This window comes from Microcaecilia unicolor, chromosome 5 (genome assembly GCF_901765095.1).
Source record: "Microcaecilia unicolor chromosome 5, aMicUni1.1, whole genome shotgun sequence".
In the NCBI taxonomy this organism is placed as follows: Eukaryota; Metazoa; Chordata; class Amphibia; order Gymnophiona; family Siphonopidae; genus Microcaecilia; species Microcaecilia unicolor.
In genome coordinates this window covers 96,937,979-96,958,619 of record NC_044035.1, presented here as the reverse complement: position 1 = coordinate 96,958,619, position 20,641 = coordinate 96,937,979, and the positions used below count along the sequence as shown (strand labels likewise).

The 20,641-nt window shown below is 54.1% G+C and overlaps 1 protein-coding gene across 1 annotated transcript in view; it reads left to right on the top strand.

Moving 5' to 3' along the window:
• Nucleotides 1-20,641, top strand: part of TMEM26 (transmembrane protein 26) — a 211,068-nt gene that overhangs the window by 33,335 nt on the left and 157,092 nt on the right. The gene's annotated exons all lie outside the window — the stretch shown is intronic.

Genomic DNA, 20,641 nt, shown 5'->3' with positions numbered 1-20,641 from the left:
TGGAGGGCTCACAATTTAAAGGGATTAAAAAAAAAGTTAAAATAAAAATATGGGCCATTGGTTTACAGCCCACTAGGCTACTCCTCAGACTTGCTTTCTGCTTTGTTCAGAAGGTTCACAATACCTGATGCTGTCATAAAAGCCTGAGTACCTGCAACACAACAAAAACAAAGATCGTAATGGACTCACCCCAACTTCCCTCTTCCTCCCTAAGTTCCCCTACATTTCTACCATACATGAACCTTATTCTATCACAATAACACCTTGTATTTGTTCATACCGGAACTGGCGAACACCATTACAGTACTACGTAAGCCGCATTGAGCCTGCAAATAGGTGGGAAAATGTGGGATACAAATGTAACAAATAAAAATAAAAAAATACAGCCTGGTATTCCTTTCCGGGTTCACTTTCAGGGGAAAGGAAGGGAGACAGCAGCCACTGGGGGATTCATGAGGGGTCATGCCGTAATCCCTCCAGTGGTCAGCTGCTCAGTCAAAGCACCATTTTATACCCTAGGTGTGATTGAAACGGGTCTAAATAAAAATGTCCTTTTTAGACTTGGATATTTCTTCCTGTTCAAATATCGTTGGTGGACATTCAGAGCCCTCCCTAGTCTTGCTCAAAGAACACCCACAACACGCCCCCATGCTATTTGGGTGAAAGCAGTGTAGGGCATCCAAATTCTGCCATTCTAAAACCGCAATTTCTATGTTTTTGGCAGATGGGAGGTGGTGGAGATACGGTAACGGAATTCAAAAATGCGTGGATAAACATAAAGGAATCCTGTACAGAAGGAATGAATCCTCAGAAGTTTAGCGGAGATTGGGTTGCAGAGCCGGTGGTGGGAGGCAGGGCTAGTGCTGGGCAGACTTCTACGGTCTGTGCCCTGAAAATAGGAGATCAAAATCAAGGTTAGTTATACACACAGAGTAGCACATGTGAGTTCATCTTGTTGGGCAGACTGGATTGACCGTAAGGTCTTTCTCTGCCGTCATCTACTATGTTACAACCAGAACAGGCATCTGGAAATGTGCGAAATCGGGATCATGTATTTCTTTAAAAGAATGGACTTAAGTTTATGAAACAATAAATATGAGTTAAAGAATGGACAGATGAAAGGAAAGCATTCCATATTGAAGCAGCTTGATATGGAGGTGAGTATGTAATCTGTTTAAAATAAGATGAAAAGGAAACAATTCAAAATTTCTGTGAATAGATCTTAATTTTCTTAGTAACAAAAAAGAATGTTTTATCATCTTATTGACTGGGGGCCCTTTTACAAAGTGTTGGTAGGGCTACTGCTTGTGTAGTGCAAGCCATATCAATATTACCACTCGGGTAGCATGTCCCCCCAGTGGTAATGTCAACATTGGTGTGAGCTGTTTGCCACAGTAGAAAATAGTTTTCTATTTTCTACAGCGGAGGGCATTCCCAGAGGTAATTGACAGTGTAGCCACATTAGCATATACTGCATGAGTACCACGCGTGTAGTGCGTGAGCCCTTACCACTAGGACAATGGGTGACAGTAAGGACTCAGGCAGTAAATAGCCATGTGCTACCTTTAATTCTAGTGCATGGCCATTTACTGCCACCATTGAAAAAAACTTTTTTTTCCCAGCTGCGGTAAAAAATCAGTGTGCACCAAAAAGATGCACCCACACTACTGCAGGCCACTTTTTACTGTGGCATAGTAAAAGGACCCCTTGGTTCACCATGGTCAATTGACTACTTCTACTCCTAAAATCTGGGAGGAAAATTCATATTCCCAGTAATAAAGATTTCCCTACCATTAACCTCTGTAGGGGAGCCAGTCCATAGGAATTTCATTTTTTCTTGGTTAAGTTTTAATCAAACCTCTTTTGCCCAACTTTCCGTGATATTAACACATTTTTGTATATCACTTAAGATATCCTCATATTCTTTAGGGGCGGGCAGAAGAATGGTAATATCAGCCGCATAAATACAGAAAAAAACCCTCTTCAATTTCTCCAGTGTTCTTCTTATTCTCCGAGGACAAGCAGGCTGCTTGTTCTCACTGATGGGTGACGTCCACGGCAGCCCCTCCAATCGGAAACTTCACTAGCAAAGTCCTTTGCTAGCCCTCGCGCGCCCGCGCGCACCGCGCATGCGCGGCCGTCTTCCCGCCCGAAACCGGCTCGAGCCGGCCAGTCTTCTTTTGTCCGCACTCGGTACGGTCGTGTTTTCGCCGTGTCGAGCCCCGGAAAGTCGACCTCGCGCGTCCAATTCGTTTGAACGTGTTTTTTTCCTTCGGGAAAGCTTTGTCCTAGTCGGGAAGTGCTCCGGAAACCCCCCGCCGGGTTTCGTGTAAATCCTCCCCGTACTTCCAGCTTTTTTGCCCCGGTAAGTTTTCTTTCGTCGTCGGGGTAGGCCTTTTTTCGGCCTCGGTCGAGATTTTTTCTCCCTCTAAATTTGGTGCTTCGAATTTCGCCATCTTCCTCGGCCGCCCCTGCATCGAGTGCATCGAGGCATCGGGCCTCTGCATCGGCGCCGAGACATCGGATAGCTGCATCGACGTCGGTGGTACCAGGACCTCGTCTGCTGATGTCGTCGGACGGTGGTGCATCGGGTGGAGTGCAGGTGAGGGCTGTCCATTCCCCTGCTGGTGGCGGTGAGCCCTCGGGTGGGTCTCCGCCTACCCTGAGGGCTCCTGCGGTACAGCCCCCCCGAGATCGACCTTCTTCAGTCTCGGCCCCGAGGAAGCGACGGGTGGATTCGACGTCCTCCTCGTCGGTGCCGGGGAGCTCCGGTGACATGCTTCGGAAGAAATCGAAGAAGCATCGACACCGGTCTCCTCCCCGTGTCGGCACCGAGAGCTCTGGGTCGCCGAGGGATTCGGCACCCAGCAGGCATCGGCACCGAGAGGACCGCTCACCCTCTGTTCAGGAGGTGTCGATGCGCTCCGCTCTGGACAGCCCGGAACAGCCTCCACGCCCGGAACAGGTACTGACGTCGACGCCTGCATCGACCTCTCAGCCTTTCTCTGCAGCCGCTCTAAACGAGAGCCTCCGGGCCGTTCTCCCAGAGATTCTGGGAGAGCTGTTGCGCCCTACCCCTCCGGTACCGGCGGTGCTTGCGCCACCGGTACCGTCGAGCGTGGCGCCGGCTGGCCCATCGCCCAGGTTGAGGTCCCCGACGTCGGTACCGCGTGCGGTACCGACCGCGGCCACCTCCCAGGAAGGCTCCCCGACTACGTCGGCGGAGGGAGCTTCGCCGATGCGGGCGAGGGAGTCTACCTCTCGACGCCCCCATCGTGGACAGGGTTCCACGGAGTCGAGCAGGGCGAGGTTGCAGACACAGGTCCGTGAACTTGTGTCTGACACCGAGGGTGAGGCCTCGTGGGAGGAAGAGGAAGATCCCAGATATTTCTCTGACGAGGAGTCTGGGGGTCTTCCGTCTGATCCCACTCCCTCTCCTGAGAGACAGCTTTCTCCTCCCGAGAGTCTGTCTTTTGCCTCCTTTGTCCGGGAGATGTCTACGGCCATCCCCTTCCCGGTGGTTGTGGAGGACGAGCCCAGGGCTGAAATGTTTGAGCTCCTGGACTATCCTTCTCCACCTAAGGAAGCGTCCACTGTTCCCTTGCACCATGTCCTGAAGAAGACATTGCTTGCGAACTGGACCAAACCATTAACTAATCCCCACATTCCCAAGAAGATCGAGTCCCAGTACCGGATCCATGGGGACCCAGAGCTGATGCGCACTCAGTTGCCTCATGACTCTGGAGTTGTGGATTTGGCCCTAAAGAAGGCTAAGAGTTCTAGGGAACATGCTTCGGCGCCCCCGGGCAAGGACGCTAGAACCTTAGACTCCTTTGGGAGGAAGGCCTACCATTCCTCTATGCTCGTGTCCAAGATCCAGTCTTACCAGCTCTACACGAGCATACACATGCGGAATAATGTGCGGCAGTTGGCGGGCTTGGTTGATGCTCTTCCCCCTGAGCAAGCCAAGCCTTTTCAGGAGGTGGTCAGGCAGCTGAAGGCGTGCAGAAAATTCCTGGCCAGAGGAGTTTATGACACTTTTGATGTTGCGTCCAGGGCCGCTGCTCAAGGTGTGGTGATGCGCAGGCTCTCATGGCTGCGTGCCGCCGACCTGGAGAATAGAGTCCAGCAGCGGATTACGGACTTGCCTTGCCGTGCGGATAACATTTTTGGCGAAAAAGTCGAGCAGGTGGTAGAGTCTCTCCACCAGCGGGACACCGCATTCGACAAGTTCGCCCGCCGGCAGCCTTCAGCTTCTACCTCTACAGGTAGACGATTTTTCGGGGGAAGGAAGACTGTTCCCTATACTTCTGGCAAGCGTAGGTACAATCCTCCTTCCCGACAGCCTGCGGCCCAGGCTAAGCCCCAGCGCGCTCGCTCTCGTCAGCAGCGTGCGAATCAGCAAGGCCCCGCGGCTCCCCAGCAAAAGCAAGGGGCGAGCTTTTGACTGGCTCCAGCAGAGCATAGCCGACATCCAAGTGTCAGTGCCGGGCGACCTGCCTGTCGGAGGGAGGTTGAAAGCTTTTCACCAAAGGTGGCCTCTTATAACCTCCGATCAGTGGGTTCTCCAAATAGTCCGGCAAGGATACACCCTCAATTTGGCCTCTCAACCTCCAAATTGTCCACCGGGAGCTCAGTCCTACAGCTTCCAGCACAAGCAGGTACTTGCAGAGGAACTCTCCGCCCTTCTCAGCGCCAATGCGGTCGAGCCCGTGCCATCCGGGCAAGAAGGGCTGGGGTTCTATTCCAGGTACTTCCTTGTGGAAAAGAAAACAGGGGGGATGCGTCCCATCCTAGACCTAAGGGCCCTGAACAAATATCTCGTAAAAGAAAAGTTCAGGATGCTTTCCCTGGGCACCCTTCTCCCCATGATTCAGCAAAACGATTGGCTATGCTCTCTGGACTTGAAGGATGCCTACACACACATCCCGATACTGCCAGCTCACAGACAGTATCTGCGATTTCAGCTGGGCGCACGCCACTTCCAGTACTGTGTGCTACCCTTTGGGCTCGCCTCTGCGCCCAGGGTGTTCACAAAGTGCCTAGCTGTGGTAGCAGCGGCGCTTCGCAGGCTGGGGGTGCACGTGTTCCCATATCTCGACGATTGGCTGGTGAAGAACACATCCGAGGCAGGAGCCCTGCAGTCCATGCAGATGACTATTCGCCTCCTGGAGCTACTGGGGTTTGTGATAAATTACCCAAAGTCCCATCTTCTCCCAGTGCAGAAACTCGAATTCATCGGAGCCCTGCTGGATTCTCGGACGGCTCGCGCCTATCTCCCAGAGGCGAGGGCCAACAACTTGTTGTCCCTCGTCTCGCGGGTGCGAGCGTCCCAGCAGATCACAGCTCGGCAGATGTTGAGATTGCTGGGCCACATGGCCTCCACAGTTCATGTGACTCCCATGGCCCGCCTTCACATGAGATCTGCTCAATGGACCCTAGCCTCCCAGTGGTATCAGGCCGCCGGGGGTCTAGAGGACGTGATCCACCTGTCCACGAGTTTTCTCGAATCCCTGTATTGGTGGACGATTTGCTCCAATTTGACTCTGGGACGTCCCTTCCAAATTCCTCAGCCTCAAAAAGTGCTGACCACGGATGCGTCTCTCCTGGGATGGGGAGCTCATGTCGATGGGCTTCACACCCAAGGAAGGTGGTCCCTCCAAGAAAGCGATCTACAGATCAATCTTCTGGAGTTGCGAGCGATCTGGAACGCTCTGAAGGCTTTCAGAGATCGGCTGTCCCACCAAATTATCCAAATTCAGACAGACAATCAGGTTGCCATGTACTATGTCAACAAGCAGGGGGGCACCGGATCTCGCCCCCTGTGTCAGGAAGCCGTCAGCATGTGGCTCTGGGCTCGCCGTCAAGGCATGGTGCTCCAAGCCACATATCTGGCAGGCGTAAACAACAGTCTGGCCGACAGGTTGAGCAGGATTATGCAACCTCACGAGTGGTCGCTCAATTCCCGTGTGGTGCGACAGATCTTCCGGGCGTGGGGCACCCCCCTGGTAGATCTCTTCGCATCTCAAGTGAACCACAAGGTCCCTCAGTTCTGTTCCAGGCTTCAGGCCCACGGCAGACTGGCGTCGGATGCCTTCCTCCTGGATTGGGGGGAAGGTCTGCTGTATGCTTATCCTCCCATTCCTCTGGTGGGGAAGACTTTGTTGAAACTCAAGCAAGACCGAGGCACCATGATTCTGATTGCTCCCTTTTGGCCGCGTCAGATCTGGTTCCCTCTTCTTCTGGAGTTATCCTCCGAAGAACCGTGGAGATTGGAGTGTTTTCCGACCCTCATCACGCAGGACGAAGGGGCTCTGCTGCATCCCAACCTCCAGTCCCTGGCTCTCACGGCCTGGATGTTGAGGGCGTAGACTTTGCTTCTTTGGGTCTGCCAGAGGGTGTCTCCCGCATCTTGCTTGCTTCCAGGAAAGACTCCACTAAGAGAAGTTACTTCTTTCATTGGAGGAGGTTTGCCGTCTGGTGTGACAGCAAGGCCCTAGATCCTCGCTCTTGTCCTACACAGACCCTGCTTGAATACCTTCTCCACTTGTCGGAGTCTGGTCTGAAGACCAACTCCGTAAGGGTTCACCTTAGTGCAATCAGTGCATACCATTACCAAGTGGAAGGTAAGCCGATCTCAGGACAGCCTTTAGTTGTTCGCTTCATGAGAGGTTTGCTTTTGTCAAAGCCCCCTGTCAAGCCTCCTACAGTGTCATGGGATCTCAATGTCGTTCTCACCCAGCTGATGAAACCTCCTTTCGAGCCACTGAATTCCTGCCATCCGAAGTACTTGACCTGGAAGGTCATTTTCTTGGTGGCAGTTACCTCGGCTCGTAGAGTCAGTGAGCTTCAGGCCCTGGTAGCCCAGGCCCCTTACACCAAATTTCATCACAACAGAGTAGTCCTCCGCACTCACCCTAAGTTTCTGCCAAAGGTTGTGTCGGAGTTCCATCTGAACCAGTCAATTGTCTTGCCAACATTCTTTCCCCGTCCTCATTCCTGCCCTGCTGAACGTCAGCTGCACACATTGGACTGCAAGAGAGCATTGGCCTTCTATCTGGAGCGGACACAGCCCCACAGACAGTCCGCCCAATTGTTTGTTTCTTTTGATCCCAACAAGAGGGGAGTGGCTGTAGGGAAACGCACCATATCCAATTGGCTAGCAGATTGCATTTCCTTCACTTACGCCCAGGCTGGGCTGGCTCTTGAGGGTCATGTCACGGCTCATAATGTTAGAGCCATGGCAGCGTCGGTAGCCCACTTGAAGTCAGCCACCATGGAGGAAATTTGCAAAGCTGCGACGTGGTCATCTGTCCACACATTCACATCTCATTACTGCCTGCAGCAGGATACCCGACGCGACAGTCGGTTCGGGCAGTCAGTTCTTCAGAACCTGTTTGGGCTTTAGGATCCAACTCCACCCCCGAGGGCCCTGTTTGTTCTGTTCCAGGCTACACTCTCAGTTAGTTGGTAAATTTTTTAGGTCAATCTCAGTTATGTCCTCGCCGTTGCGAGGCCCAATTGACCATGGTTGTTGTTTTGAGTGAGCCTGGGGGCTAGGGATACCCCATCAGTGAGAACAAGCAGCCTGCTTGTCCTCGGAGAAAGCGAATGCTACATACCTGTAGAAGGTATTCTCCGAGGACAGCAGGCTGATTGTTCTCACAAACCCGCCCGCCTCCCCTTTGGAGTTGTGTCTTCCCTTGAAGTGTATTGTCTTGCTACATACTGGACTGGCCGGCTCGAGCCGGTTTCGGGCGGGAAGACGGCCGCGCATGCGCGGTGCGCGCGGGCGCGCGAGGGCTAGCAAAGGACTTTGCTAGTGAAGTTTCCGATTGGAGGGGCTGCCGTGGACGTCACCCATCAGTGAGAACAATCAGCCTGCTGTCCTCGGAGAATACCTTCTACAGGTATGTAGCATTCGCTGTGGCTGTAACAGGACATTAGGTTCAAAACTATAGATATGTTTAGAGGTAGTCTCCCTTCAAATTTGTCTAATATCTAGAGAATCAGGAGATATCAGGTAAAAGGTATCAGTGTGTCTGACTGAGGCGTTTAACACTCAAGTACTCAAAATAATTATATATAGAGGAAAAGGCCTTGAGAAGCCCCCAGCATAAGTCTTAGCTTCGGGAGCTGGACTTAATCATTGGCCAAAAACCTCATTTAACTCGTCTATTCTTATAAATTCACATTTCAAGTTCGCTTAGTTCATGCAGGTTCATTTCAGAATTACTTAACTTATTAGTTGTTTGTATACTCGTGCGGGTCCTTCCTACACCTTGACCATGACCTACGATGGCTGCCGTTTCGAAGACCTGCCTCAGGGTTCTGTGGTCCACATGTTACCTGGTGAGTAAAGTAAAAGAGTTATCTTCTGTACCTCTTATCGGAGTCTATCACAGAAGACGGACTCCTACTTATTATCTCCGCACTAACAGATTATAGGAAGACAAGCAAGTTCAAAAAAATGTCCGCTCTGTATAACCGGCCACGTCAGACGCCTTGCTTAAACATGGCCAATCAGCATTCGGGATTATGAGGGTGTGCCCTGGCATTACAGACGTGATATTTTTTAATGTGTCTATGCGTATTCATAATCAAAAAATATTTAGAAAAAATGGCACCATTCTATTCTCCCCTTGAGACCCTCAGGTGCTAATGAATTCAAATGGAATATCCATCGTTCCATATCATCATGCTGATCAATCCATAGACTGGTGGGTTGTGTCCATCTACCAGCAGGTGGAGATAGAGAGCAATCCTTTTGCCTCCCTATATGTGGTCATGTGCTGCCGGAAACTCCTCAGTATGTTCTCTATCTCAGCAGGTGGTGGTCACACACAGCAGCAGCTCTGGCTAGGTCTCCAAGCCTAATTTTTAGGTTTTGTTGAGTACCTGGGGTTGAGGGCTCTTCTTGAGCAAGTGCAAACCTGGTGGTGCCAGGTCCCTCCTTTTCTCCCCCTCCCGCTGGCTCCGTTGAGAAAAAAAAAAAATTTTTTGGACGTCCTTAAGGGCGTTTATTTCAACGTTTATTTAAACGTTTATTGCAGCTACTCACTGGGACACCAGTTCGTTACAGCTCGGAGCGAGAAGCAGGTAATTTTTACCTTTTTGTAGCGGGCAGGGGGTTCCCCGATCGATCTCCACGTGGCCTATGGCGTTGGAGGGCGAGGGCGCGAAGAATCGCTCCCCGGACCGCGTGTGCGCTTCTAGCGGGGATGCGGGGGTTTTAAAGTCTGATTCGCCCTTGTTGGGTGTCAGTTTGGAGGCCGGTCAGTGTCCCGGTTCTTCCTCCAGTGTGGCGGTTTTTCACGCCATAAACGCCCATCCCCCGCTGCTCGCCTCCGCCATCTTGACCGGCCATTCTGCTCGGACGGCTTCTTCTTGGGCCGCCCTTGAGCTGGGAGACGTTAATGCCATGGCCGCCCTTGATTTGGGCGACGGCAAAAAAGCGGCTAAAGTTAAGCGCCGTTCTTCCCGTGCGGCGTGTCGCGCCGGACGCCATCTTGGATGCGCAGCATGTTTCTCCCCCGCTCTTGCGAGCGCCGGTTGAGGGTGCGTCTAGGGCTGTGGCCCAGGCTGCTGAAGTGCACTGTCTGGGGGGGTTTCTCCCCCGAGTTTATTTTGCTGCTGCATCAGGCCTTCCTTATGCAAAACGCTGCCCCTGCTCCCTTGTCCAATAAAGGGGTTGAGGCCCCCGGAAGTAAACGCCCTCGGGTGGATTCCCAGGCCTTAGAGGACTCTGTTTCCTCTGATGTAGATGAGGGCAGCGTATCTGAGTTCTCCCAACGGTCCTTTGAGGATTCCTTGGAAGAGACGGATTCCCGCTCGGATGGAGCGGATGATCCCTCTGCAGCGCGGATCTTTCGCTCAGAGGATTTGCCCAACCTGTTAGTGCAGGCCATGAGCATTTTGAAGATTTCCTCTCCGGAGGACGTCTCTCCCTCAGCCCCTGTTGGCTCCGCCATTATGCTGGGGACGAAGCGCCCGCCTAGAACCTTCCATGTGCATGATGCCATGCACACCTTAATTTCGGCTCAATGGGATGTCCCGGAAGCGAGCCTCAAAGTGGCTAGGGCTATGTCCCGCCTCTATCCTTTGCCTGAAAGTGAACGGGAGGCCTTTCTTTGGCCTACCGTGGATTCTTTAATCACTGCGGTGACTAAGAAAACGGCGTTGCCGGTGGAAGGTGGCACGGCCCTAAAGGACGCCCAAGACAGAAGATTGGAGGCGGCCTTAAGGTCGTCCTTCGAGGCGGCTGCCTTAAGTTTGCAGGCCTCAGTTTGTGGCTCCTATGTGGCCAGGGCGTGCCTGACGATTGTGCAGCGGGCTTCCCCCTCGGATCCTTCCTTGAGGGCTGATTGGCTGGCCCTTGAATCGGGCTTGGCTTATTTGGCAGACTTACTGTATGATGTCTTGAGAGCCTCGGCTAAAGGTATGGCTCAGACAGTCTCTGCGCGGCGGTGGCTTTGGCTGAAGCATTGGTCTGCTGACCACGCCTCTAAGTCCCGCCTGGCTAAGTTGCCTTTTAAAGGCAAGCTGCTCTTTGGGGTCGAGCTGGACAAAATTGTGACCGATCTCGGCACGTCTAAGGGCAAGAGGTTACCAGAGGTCAGGGCTTGGGCCAGTGCTCGCCCCGGTAACTCCAGAGGACGGTTTCAGGAAGCCCGTCGGTACCGCCCGGGCAAGTCGGGCTCCTCTGCCCCCTCTTCCTTCAAGAGGAACTTCTCTCCCAAGCAGCATTCCTTTCGCAGAGACTGCCGTCCCGGAGGTGCGCCCTCCGGTCCTCCCCCAGGGTCTCGTACCCAATGATGGGGTCCTGGTCCATGGCCCAGTGCAGATTGGAGGACGCCTGTCCTCGTTTCTGGGCGAGTGGACCAGAGTAACTTCAGACGCTTGGGTGCTGGAAGTCATCAGAGACGGCTACAAACTAGAGTTCTGCCGACCCTTAAGAGACGGGTTTGTACTCTCTCCCTGCAAGTCTCCGGTCAAAGCTGTGGCAGTGCAGCAGACCTTGGACAATCTGATCCGCCTGGGTGAGGTCGTTCCGGTGCCAGAAAATCAGCTTGGCAAGGGACGTTACTCCATTTACTTTGTGGTACCAAAGAGAGGAGGTTCTGTACGGCCTATCCTCGACCTCAAAGGGGTCAATCGGGCCTTGAAAGTTCGGCACTTTCGCATGGAGACTCTCCGCTCTGTTATAGCGGCAGTGAAGGCAGGGGAGTTCCTGGCATCCTTGGACATCAAGGAAGCGTACTTGCATATTCCCATCTGGCCTCCTCATCAACGCTTTCTGCGTTTTGCAGTCCTGGGCCGACACTTCCAGTTCAGAGCTCTCCCGTTCGGGTTGGCTACTGCTCCGCGGACCTTCTCCAAAGTAATGGTGGTCATCGCGGCCTTCCTGCGAAAGGAAGGAGTACAAGTCCATCCTTATCTGGACGACTGGTTGATCCGAGCCCCCTCTTATGCAGAGTGTGGCAAAGCTGTGGACCGGGTGATTGTTCTTTTGAGCTCCCTGGGGTGGATCATCAACTGGGAGAAAAGCCAGCTGCGCCCGACTCAGTCCCTGGAGTATCTGGGAGTTCGATTCGACACCCAAGTGGGCAGAGTGTTCCTGCCGGACAATCGGATTGTCAAACTTCAGGCTCAGGTGGACCAGTTCCTAGTAGCCTCTCCTCTTCGGGCTTGGGACTATGTGCAGCTGTTGGGCTCTATGACGGCCACGATGGAAGTAGTGCCCTGGGCCAGGGCTCATATGAGACCACTACAACAATCTCTGCTGCAGCGCTGGACTCCGGTGTCGGAGGATTATGCTGTGCGCCTTCCCTTGGACCCAGCAGTGCGCAAGGCGCTGAGCTGGTGGCTGAAGACAGACAAGTTGTCTGCAGGGATGCCTCTTGTGACCCCGGAGTGGATTGTCGTCACGACGGACGCCTCTTTGACGGGCTGGGGAGCCCACTGTTTGGAAAGGACAGCGCAGGGGCTCTGGTCTCCTGCAGAGGCAAAGTGGTCTATCAACCTCCTGGAACTCAGAGCCATTCGGTTGGCGCTATTGGAGTTCCTCCCGGTACTGGCGTTGAAGCCAGTACGGGTCCTGTCGGACAATGCCACGGCTGTGGCCTAGTCAACCGCCAGGGAGGTACCAAGAGCGCCCCTCTAGCCAAGGAGGCCATGAATCTATGCCAGTGGGCGGAAGCGAGCCTGGAACAGTTGTCAGCGGCCCACATTGCCGGAGTCATGAATGTCAAGGCGGACTTTCTCAGTCGCCATACCTTGGATCCCGGAGAGTGGCAGTTATCGGCTCAGGCGTTCTTGGACATCACGAAGCGCTGGGGCCAGCCGAGCCTAGATCTGATTGCGTCATCGGCCAATTGCCAAGTGCCGCGCTTTTTCAGCAGAGGACTGGACCCTCGATCCCTGGGAGTAGATGCTCTTCTCCAACAGTGGCCGACACAGGAGCTTCTCTATGTGTTCCCGCCCTGGCCCATGTTGGGCAGGGTGCTAGACCGGGTGGCAAAGCATCCGGGCCGGATAATCCTGGTGGGTCCGGACTGGCCCAGACGTCCCTGGTACGCGGACTTGATCAGGCTCTCAGTGGACGATCCTCTGCGGCTGCCAGTGGAGCAGGGCCTGTTGCATCAGGGTCCCGTGGTGATGGAGGATCCCTCCCCCTTTGGTCTTACGGCCTGGCTATTGAGCGGCAGCGTCTGAGGAAGAAGGGCTTCTCAGACAAGGTCATCGCCACTATGCTGAGAGCGAGGAAGCGCTCTACTTCTACTGCTTATGCCAGGGTTTGGCTTACCTTTGCAGCGTGGTGTGAAGCAGGCTCACTTTCTCCCTTCACTGCTCCAATTTCTTCAGTGTTGGCGTTCCTGCAAGAAGGTCTGGAGAAAGGCCTGTCGCTCAGTTCCCTTAAAGTCCAGGTTGCGGCTCTGGCTTGCTTCAGGGGCCGCCTGAAGGGTGCTTCCCTGGCTTCGCAGCCAGATGTGGTGCGTTTTCTCAAGGGAGTTAATCACCTGCGCCCTCCTCTGCACTCGGTGCCTGCGTGGAATCTCAACCTGGTGCTAAGAGCCTTGCAGAAGCCGCCTTTTGAACCCTTGTCAAGGGCATCTCTGAAAGACCTGACGTTGAAAGCAGTCTTTTTGGTGGCTATCACTTCAGCCAGAAGAGTTTCCGAGCTCCAGGCACTCTCATGTCGAGAGCCTTTTCTGCAGTTCACTGAGGCAGGAGTGACTATTCGCACAGTGCCTTCCTTCCTGCCCAAGATTGTTTCTCGCTTCCATGTGAATCAGCAGCTCTGTCTCCCTTCCTTTCGTAGGGAGGACTACCCAGAGGAATACTCTGTTCTCAAATATCTGGATGTGAGACGAGTCATCATCAGATACTTGGAAGTGACCAATGATTTCCGGAAGTCGGATCATCTGTTTGTCCTGTTTGCAGGTCCTCGTAAGGGTCTGCAGGCTGCTAAGCCTACAGTGGCAAGATGGGTCAAGGAAGCCATTGCAGCGGCTTATGTGGCCGCGGGGAAGGTGCCGCCTATCCAGCTGAAGGCTCACTCCACTAGAGCTCAGGCGGCCTCGATGGCAGGTCCGTCTCCTTGGAAGAGATATGCAAGGCGGCAACTTGGGCATCGGCACTATACCTTTTCCAGGCATTACCGCTTGACTGTGGCTGCTCGGGCGGAGGCCCGGTTTGGAGCTTCAGTGTTGCGGTCAGGGATTTCAATGTCCCGCCCTGGGTGAGTACTTCTTCGGTACATCCCACCAGTCTATGGATTGATCAGCATGATGATATGGAAGGTAAAATTATGTATCATACCTGATAATTTTCTTTCCATTAATCATAGCTGATCAATCCATAGCCCCTCCCAGATATCTGTACTGTTTTTCTCTGAGGACAAGCAGGCTGCTTGTTCTCACTGATGGTGACGTCCACGGCAGCCCCTCCAATCGGAATCTTCACTAGCAAAAGCCTTTGCTAGCCCTCGCGCGCCGATGCGCACCGCGCATGCGCGGCCGTCTTTCCGCCTGAAACCGGCTCGTGCCGGCCAGTCTTCTTTTGTCCGCGCTCGGTACGGTCGTGTTACGCCGTTCGCGCCCCTTAAGTTGACCTCGCGCGTCTCTTTAGACTTTTCGCTAAAAAAAAAAAAAGAGAGGATTTCGGAAGAAGACCTTTTCGGTCTTTCCCTTTCCTCTATGTCCAGTTTTTGCCCTGGTAAGTTTCTTTTCGTCTTCGGGGTAGGCCCTTTTGAGTCCTTGGGTCGAATTTTTTCTCCCTCTCTTTTTGGTGCCTTGCGCAATCATGAGTTTTGATCTCGCCGGCGTGATTTTTCCGCCCATGTCATCGAAGTCTCCCAGTGGCTTCAAGAAGCGCACCCAGTGCGCCCAGGTAATCTCGCTCACTGACAGGCACGCGTCGTGTCTTCAGTGTCTGGGGGCTGGGCACCGCCCGCAGGCCTGTAGTCTGTGCGCCCTTTTACAAAAGCGGACTCAGGTAGCGAGATTGGCTCAGTGGAACGTTTTGTTCTCGGGCTCTTCATCGGCACCGGGAGTATCGAATGCATCGACGTCGCCAGCGTCTAGACCTCCGTCCTCGGCCGAGACTGCATCGAGTGCATCGAGGCATCGACCCTCTGCATCGGGGCTGAGACATCGGAAGGCTGCGTCGGCGTCGGTGGTACCAGGACCTCCACTTCTGCTGATGTCGTCGGACGGTGGTGCTTCGACTGGAGTGCAGGTGAGGGCTGTCCATTCCCCTGCTGGTGGCGGTGAGCCTTCGGGTGGGTCTCCCCCTACCCTGAGGGCTCCTGCGGTACAGCCCCCCCGAGACCGACCTTCTTCGGCCTCGGCCCCGAGGAAGCGACGGCTGGATTCTACGTCCTCGTCAGTGCCGGGAAGCTCCGGTGACATGCTTCGTTCCAAAAAGTCGAAGAAGCATCGACACCAGTCCCCTTCCCGTATCTGCACCGAGAGCTCTGGGTCGCCGAGGGAGTCGGCACCCAGTAGGCATCGGCACCGAGAGGACCGCTCACCCTCTGTTCAGGAGGTGTCGATGCGCTCCACTATGGACAGCCCGGAACAGACTCTGACATCGACACCTGCATCGGCTTCCACGTCTTTCTCCACAGCCGCTCTGCACGAGAGTCTCCGGGCCGTCCTCCCAGAGATCCTGGGAGAGCTGTTGCGCCCTTCCCCTCCGGTACCGGGGGTGCTTGCGCCACCGGTACCGTCGAGTGAGGCGCCTGCTGGCCCCTTGCCCTGGGTGAGGTCTCCGACGTCGGTGCCGCTTGCGGTACCGACTGCAGTCGCCTCCCAGGAAGGCTCCCCGACGACGTCGGCAGAGGGAGCTTCGCCGGTGCGGGCGAGGGAGTCTACCTCTCAACGCTTCCACCGTGGCCGTGGTTCCACGGAGTCGAGCCGGGCACGGCTTCAGACACAGGTCCGTGAACTTGTGTCTGATACCGATGGTGAGGCCTCGTGGGAGGAGGAGGAGGACATCAGATATTTCTCTGACGAGGAAGTCTGATGGCCTTCCTTCTGATCCCACTCCCTCCCCTGAAAGGCAGCTTTCTCCTCCCGAGAGTCTGTCTTTTGCGGCCTTTGTCCGGGAGATGTCTACGGCCATCCCCTTCCCGGTGGTTGTGGAGGACGAGCCCAGGGCTGAAATGTTTGAGCTCCTGGACTATCCTTCTCCACCTAAGGAAGCGTCCACAGTACCCATGCATCATGTCCTAAAAAAGACATTGCTGGCGAACTGGACCAAGCCTTTAACTAATCCCCACATTCCCAAGAAGATCGAGTCCCAGTACCGGATCCATGAGGACCCAGAGCTGATGCGCACTCAGTTGCCTCACGACTCTGGAGTTGTGGATTTGGCCCTAAAGAAGGCTAAGAGTTCTAGGGAGCATGCTTCGGCGCCCCCGGGCAAGGACTCTAGAACCTTAGACTCCTTTGGGAGGAAGGCCTACCATTCTTCTATGCTCGTGGCCAAAATCCAGTCTTACCAGCTCTACACGAGCATACACATGCGGAACAATGTGCGGCAGTTGGCGGGCTTGGTGGACAAGCTCCCCCCTGAGCAAGCCAAGCCATTTCAGGAGGTGGTCAGGCAGCTGAAGGCGTGAGAGAATTCCTGGCCAGAGGGGTGTATGACACCTTTGATGTTGCGTCCAGGGCCGCTGCTCAAGGTGTGGTGATGCGCAGACTCTCATGGCTGCGTGCCTCCGACCTGGAGAATAGGATCCAACAGCGGATTGCGGACTCGCCTTGCCGTGCGGATAACATTTTTGGAGAGAAAGTCGAGCAGGTGGTAGAGCAGCTCCACCAGCGGGATACCGCTTTCGACAAGTTCTCCCGCCGGCAGCCTTCAGCTTCTACCTCTACAGGTAGACGATTTTTGGGGGGAAGGAAGACTGTTCCCTACTCTTCTGGTAAGCGTAGATACAATCCTCCTTCTCGACAGCCTGCGGCCCAGGCTAAGCCCCAGCGCGCTCGCTCTCGTCAGCAGCGTGCGCCTCAGCAAGGCCCCTCGGCTCCCCAGCAAAAGCAAGGGGCGAGCTTTTGACTGGCTCCAGCAGAGCATAGCCGACATCCACGTGTCAGTGCCGGGCGACCTGCCGGTCGGAGGGAGGTTGAAAGCTTTTCACCAAAGGTGGCCTCTCATAACCTCCGATCAGTGGGTTCTCCAAATAGTCCGACAAGGATACACCCTCAATTGGAGCTCAGTCTTACAGCTTCCAGCACAAGCAGGTACTTGCAGAGGAACTCTCCGCCCTTCTCAGCGCCAATGCGGTCGAGCCCGTGCCATCCGGGCAAGAAGGGCTGGGATTCTATTCCAGGTACTTCCTTGTGGAAAAGAAAACAGGGGGGATGCGTCCCATCCTATACCTAAGGGCCCTGAACAAATATCTGGTCAAAGAAAAGTTCAGGATGCTTTCCCTGGGCACCCTTCTTCCCATGATTCAGGAAAACGATTGGCTATGCTCTCTGGACTTGAAGGACGCCTACACTCACATCCCGATACTGCCAGCTCACAGACAGTATCTGCGATTTCAGCTGGGCACACGTCACTTCCAGTACTGTGTGCTACCCTTTGGGCTCGCCTCTGCGCCCAGAGTGTTCACGAAGTGCTTGGCTGTAGTAGCAGCGGCACTTCGCAGGCTGGGGATACACGTGTTCCCATATCTCGACGATTGGCTGGTGAAGAACACATCCGAGGCAGGAGCTCTGCAGTCCATGCAGATGACTATTCGCCTCCTGGAGCTACTGGGGTTTGTGATAAATTATCCAAAGTCCCACCTTCTCCCAGTGCAGAAACTCGAATTCATAGGAGCTCTGCTGGATTCTCGGACGGCTCGTGCCTATCTCCCAGAGGCGAGAGCCACCAACTTGTTGTCCCTCGTCTCGCGGGTGCGAGTGTCCCAGCAGGTCACAGCTCGGCAGATGTTGAGATTGCTGGGCCACATGGCCTCCACAATTCATGTGACTCCCATGTCCCGCCTTCACATGAGATCTGCTCAATGGACCCTAGCTTCCCAGTGGTTTCAGGCTGCTGGGGATCTAGAAGACGTGATCCACCTGTCCACGAGTTTTCTCAAATCCCTGTATTGGTGGACGATTTGGTCCAATTTGACTCTGGGACGTCCTTTCCAAATTCCTCAGCCACAAAAAGTGCTGACTACGGATGCGTCTCTCCTGGGGTGGGGAGCTCATGTCGATGGGCTTCACACCCAAGGAAGCTGGTCCCTCCAGGAACGCGATCTGCAGATCAATCTCCTGGAGTTACGAGCGGTCTGGAACGCTCTGAAGGCTTTCAGAGATCGGCTGTCCCACCAAATTATCCAAATTCAGACAGACAACCAGGTTGCCATGTATTACATCAACAAGCAGGGGGGCACCGGATCTCGCCCCTTGTGTCAGGAAGCCGTCAGCATGTGGCTCTGGGCTCGCCGTCACGGCATGGTGCTCCAAGCCACATATCTGGCAGGCGTAAACAACAGTCTGGCCGACAGGTTGAGCAGGATTATGCAACCTCACGAGTGGTCGCTCAATTCCCATGTAGTGCGTCAGATCTTCCAGGTGTGGGGCACCCCCTTGGTAGATCTTTTCGCATCTCGAGCCAACCACAAAGTCCCTCAGTTCTGTTCCAGGCTTCAGGCCCACGGCAGACTGGCATCGGATGCCTTCCTCCTGGACTGGGGGGAGGGTCTGCTGTATGCTTATCCTCCCATTCCTCTGGTGGGGAAGACTTTGTTGACACTCGAGCAAGACCGAGACACCATATTTCTGATTGCTTCATTTTGGCCGCGTCAGATCTGGTTCCCTCTTCTTCTGGAGTTGTCCTCCGAAGAACCGTGGAGATTGGAGTGTTTTCCGACCCTCATCACACAGGACGAAGGGGCGCTTCTGCATCCCAACCTCCAGTCTCTGGCTGTCACGGCCGGGATGTTGAGAGCGTAGACTTCGCCTCTTTGGGTCTGTCAGAGGGTGTCTCCCGCATCTTGCTTGCGTCCAGGAAAGATTCCACTAAGAGGAGTTACTTCTTTCTATGGAGGAGGTTTGCCGTCTGGTGTGACAGCAAGGCCCTAGATCCTCGCTCTTGTCCTACACAGACCCTGCTTGAATACCTTCTGCACTTGTCTGAGTCCGGTCTCAAGACCAACTCTGTAAGGGTTCACCTTAGTGCAATCAGTGCATACCATTACCGTGTGGAAGGTAAGCTGATCTCAGGACAGCCTTTAGTTGTTCGCTTCATGAGAGGTTTGCTTTTGTCAAAGCCCCCTGTCAAGCCTCCTACAGTGTCATGGGATCTCAATGTCGTTCTCACCCAGCTGATGAAACCTCCTTTTGAGCCACTGAATTCCTGCCATCTGAAGTACTTGACCTGGAAGGTCATTTTCTTGGTGGCAGTTACTTCAGCTCGTAGAGTCAGTGAGCTTCAGGCCCTGGTAGCCCAGGCCCCTTACACCAAATTTCATCATAACAGAGTAGTCCTCCGCACTCACCCTAAGTTCTTGCCAAAGGTTGTGTCGGAGTTCCATCTGAACCAGTCATTTGTCTTGCTAACATTCTTTCCCCGTCCTCATTCCTGCCCTGCTGAACGTCAGCTGCACACATTGGACTGCAAGAGAGCATTGGCCTTCTATCTGGAGCGGACACAGCCCAACAGACAGTCCGCCCAATTGTTTGTTTCTTTTGATCCCAACAGGAGGGGAGTGGCTGTGGGGAAACGCACCATATCCAATTGGCTAGCAGATTGCATTTCCTTCACTTACGCCCAGGCTGGGCTGGCTCTTGAGGGTCATGTCACGGCTCATAATGTTAGAGCCATGGCAGCGTCGGTAGCCCATTTGAAGTCAGCCACTGTTGAAGAGATTTGCAAAGCTGCGACGTGGTCATCTGTCCACACATTCACATCTCATTACTGCCTGCAGCAGGATACCCGACGCGACAGTCGGTTCGGGCAGTCAGTGCTTCAGAATCTGTTCGGGGTTTAGAATCCAACTCCACCCCCCTAGGCCCATGTTTATTCTGTTCCAGGCTGCACTCTCAGTTAGTTGGATAAATTGTTAGGTCAATCTCAGTTATGTCCTTGCCGTTGCGAGGCCCAATTGACCATGGTGGTTGTTTTGAGTGAGCCTGGGCACTAGGGATACCCCATCAGTGAGAACAAGCAGCCTGCTTGTCCTCGGAGAAAGCGAATGCTACATACCTGTAGAAGGTATTCTCCGAGGACAGCAGGCTGATTTTTCTCACAAACCCGCCCGCCTCCCCTTTGGAGTTGTCTTCCCTTCTCTTTGTCTTGCTACATATGAGACTGGCCGGCACGAGCCGGTTTCGGGCGGGAAGACGGCCGCGCATGCGCGGTGCGCATCGGCGTGCGAGGGCTAGCAAAGGCTTTTGCTAGGAAGATTCCGATTGGAGGGGCTGCCGTGGACGTCACCATCAGTGAGAACAATCAGCCTGCTGTCCTCGGAGAATACCTTCTACAGGTATGTAGCATTCGCTATATTCTGGTTGCATTACAGGTTCAAGTTTAGTCTTCAGTTCCTGTTCAGGAGGACTTCGTGTTCAAGTTTTTTCAATTGGATTCTTCAAGAGTTGAGACGAGTTTGTGTTACAGTGAGCTGCTGCATTCCTCTCCCCTCCGTTTTACGGGGCTGGATTGAGACATAAATTCTGCCAGCGCTCCCTCCCGCTTCGTGCGGCTGTAGGGCAGCTTTGTACCCCTCCCGCTTCGGCGGTGTTAGGGTCAGTCAGATCCTCCCGCAGTTGCGGTTGCAGGATAAGCCAGATCCCCCCGTATCGGCGGAGTGGTGTCCCTCCCCCGCTCCGCGGGGATGAGCTGGACGGATTCTTGTCCCCCACTTGTGTGGGGATGAGCTGGGTTAATTCCCCTCCCCCGTTTCGGCGGTGGTGAGCTGGGCAGAGTGTCCCTTTGTGGGTGTAATTCTCTAAGTGCTGAGTCCTGCGGATGGAGCTTGGATATCGACATACTGAGGAGTTTCCGGCAGCACATGACCACATATAGGGAGGCAAAAGGATTGCTCTCTATCTCCACCTGCTGGTAGATGGACACAACCCACCAGTCTATGGATTGATCAGCTATGATTAATGGAAAGAAAATTATCAGGTATGAT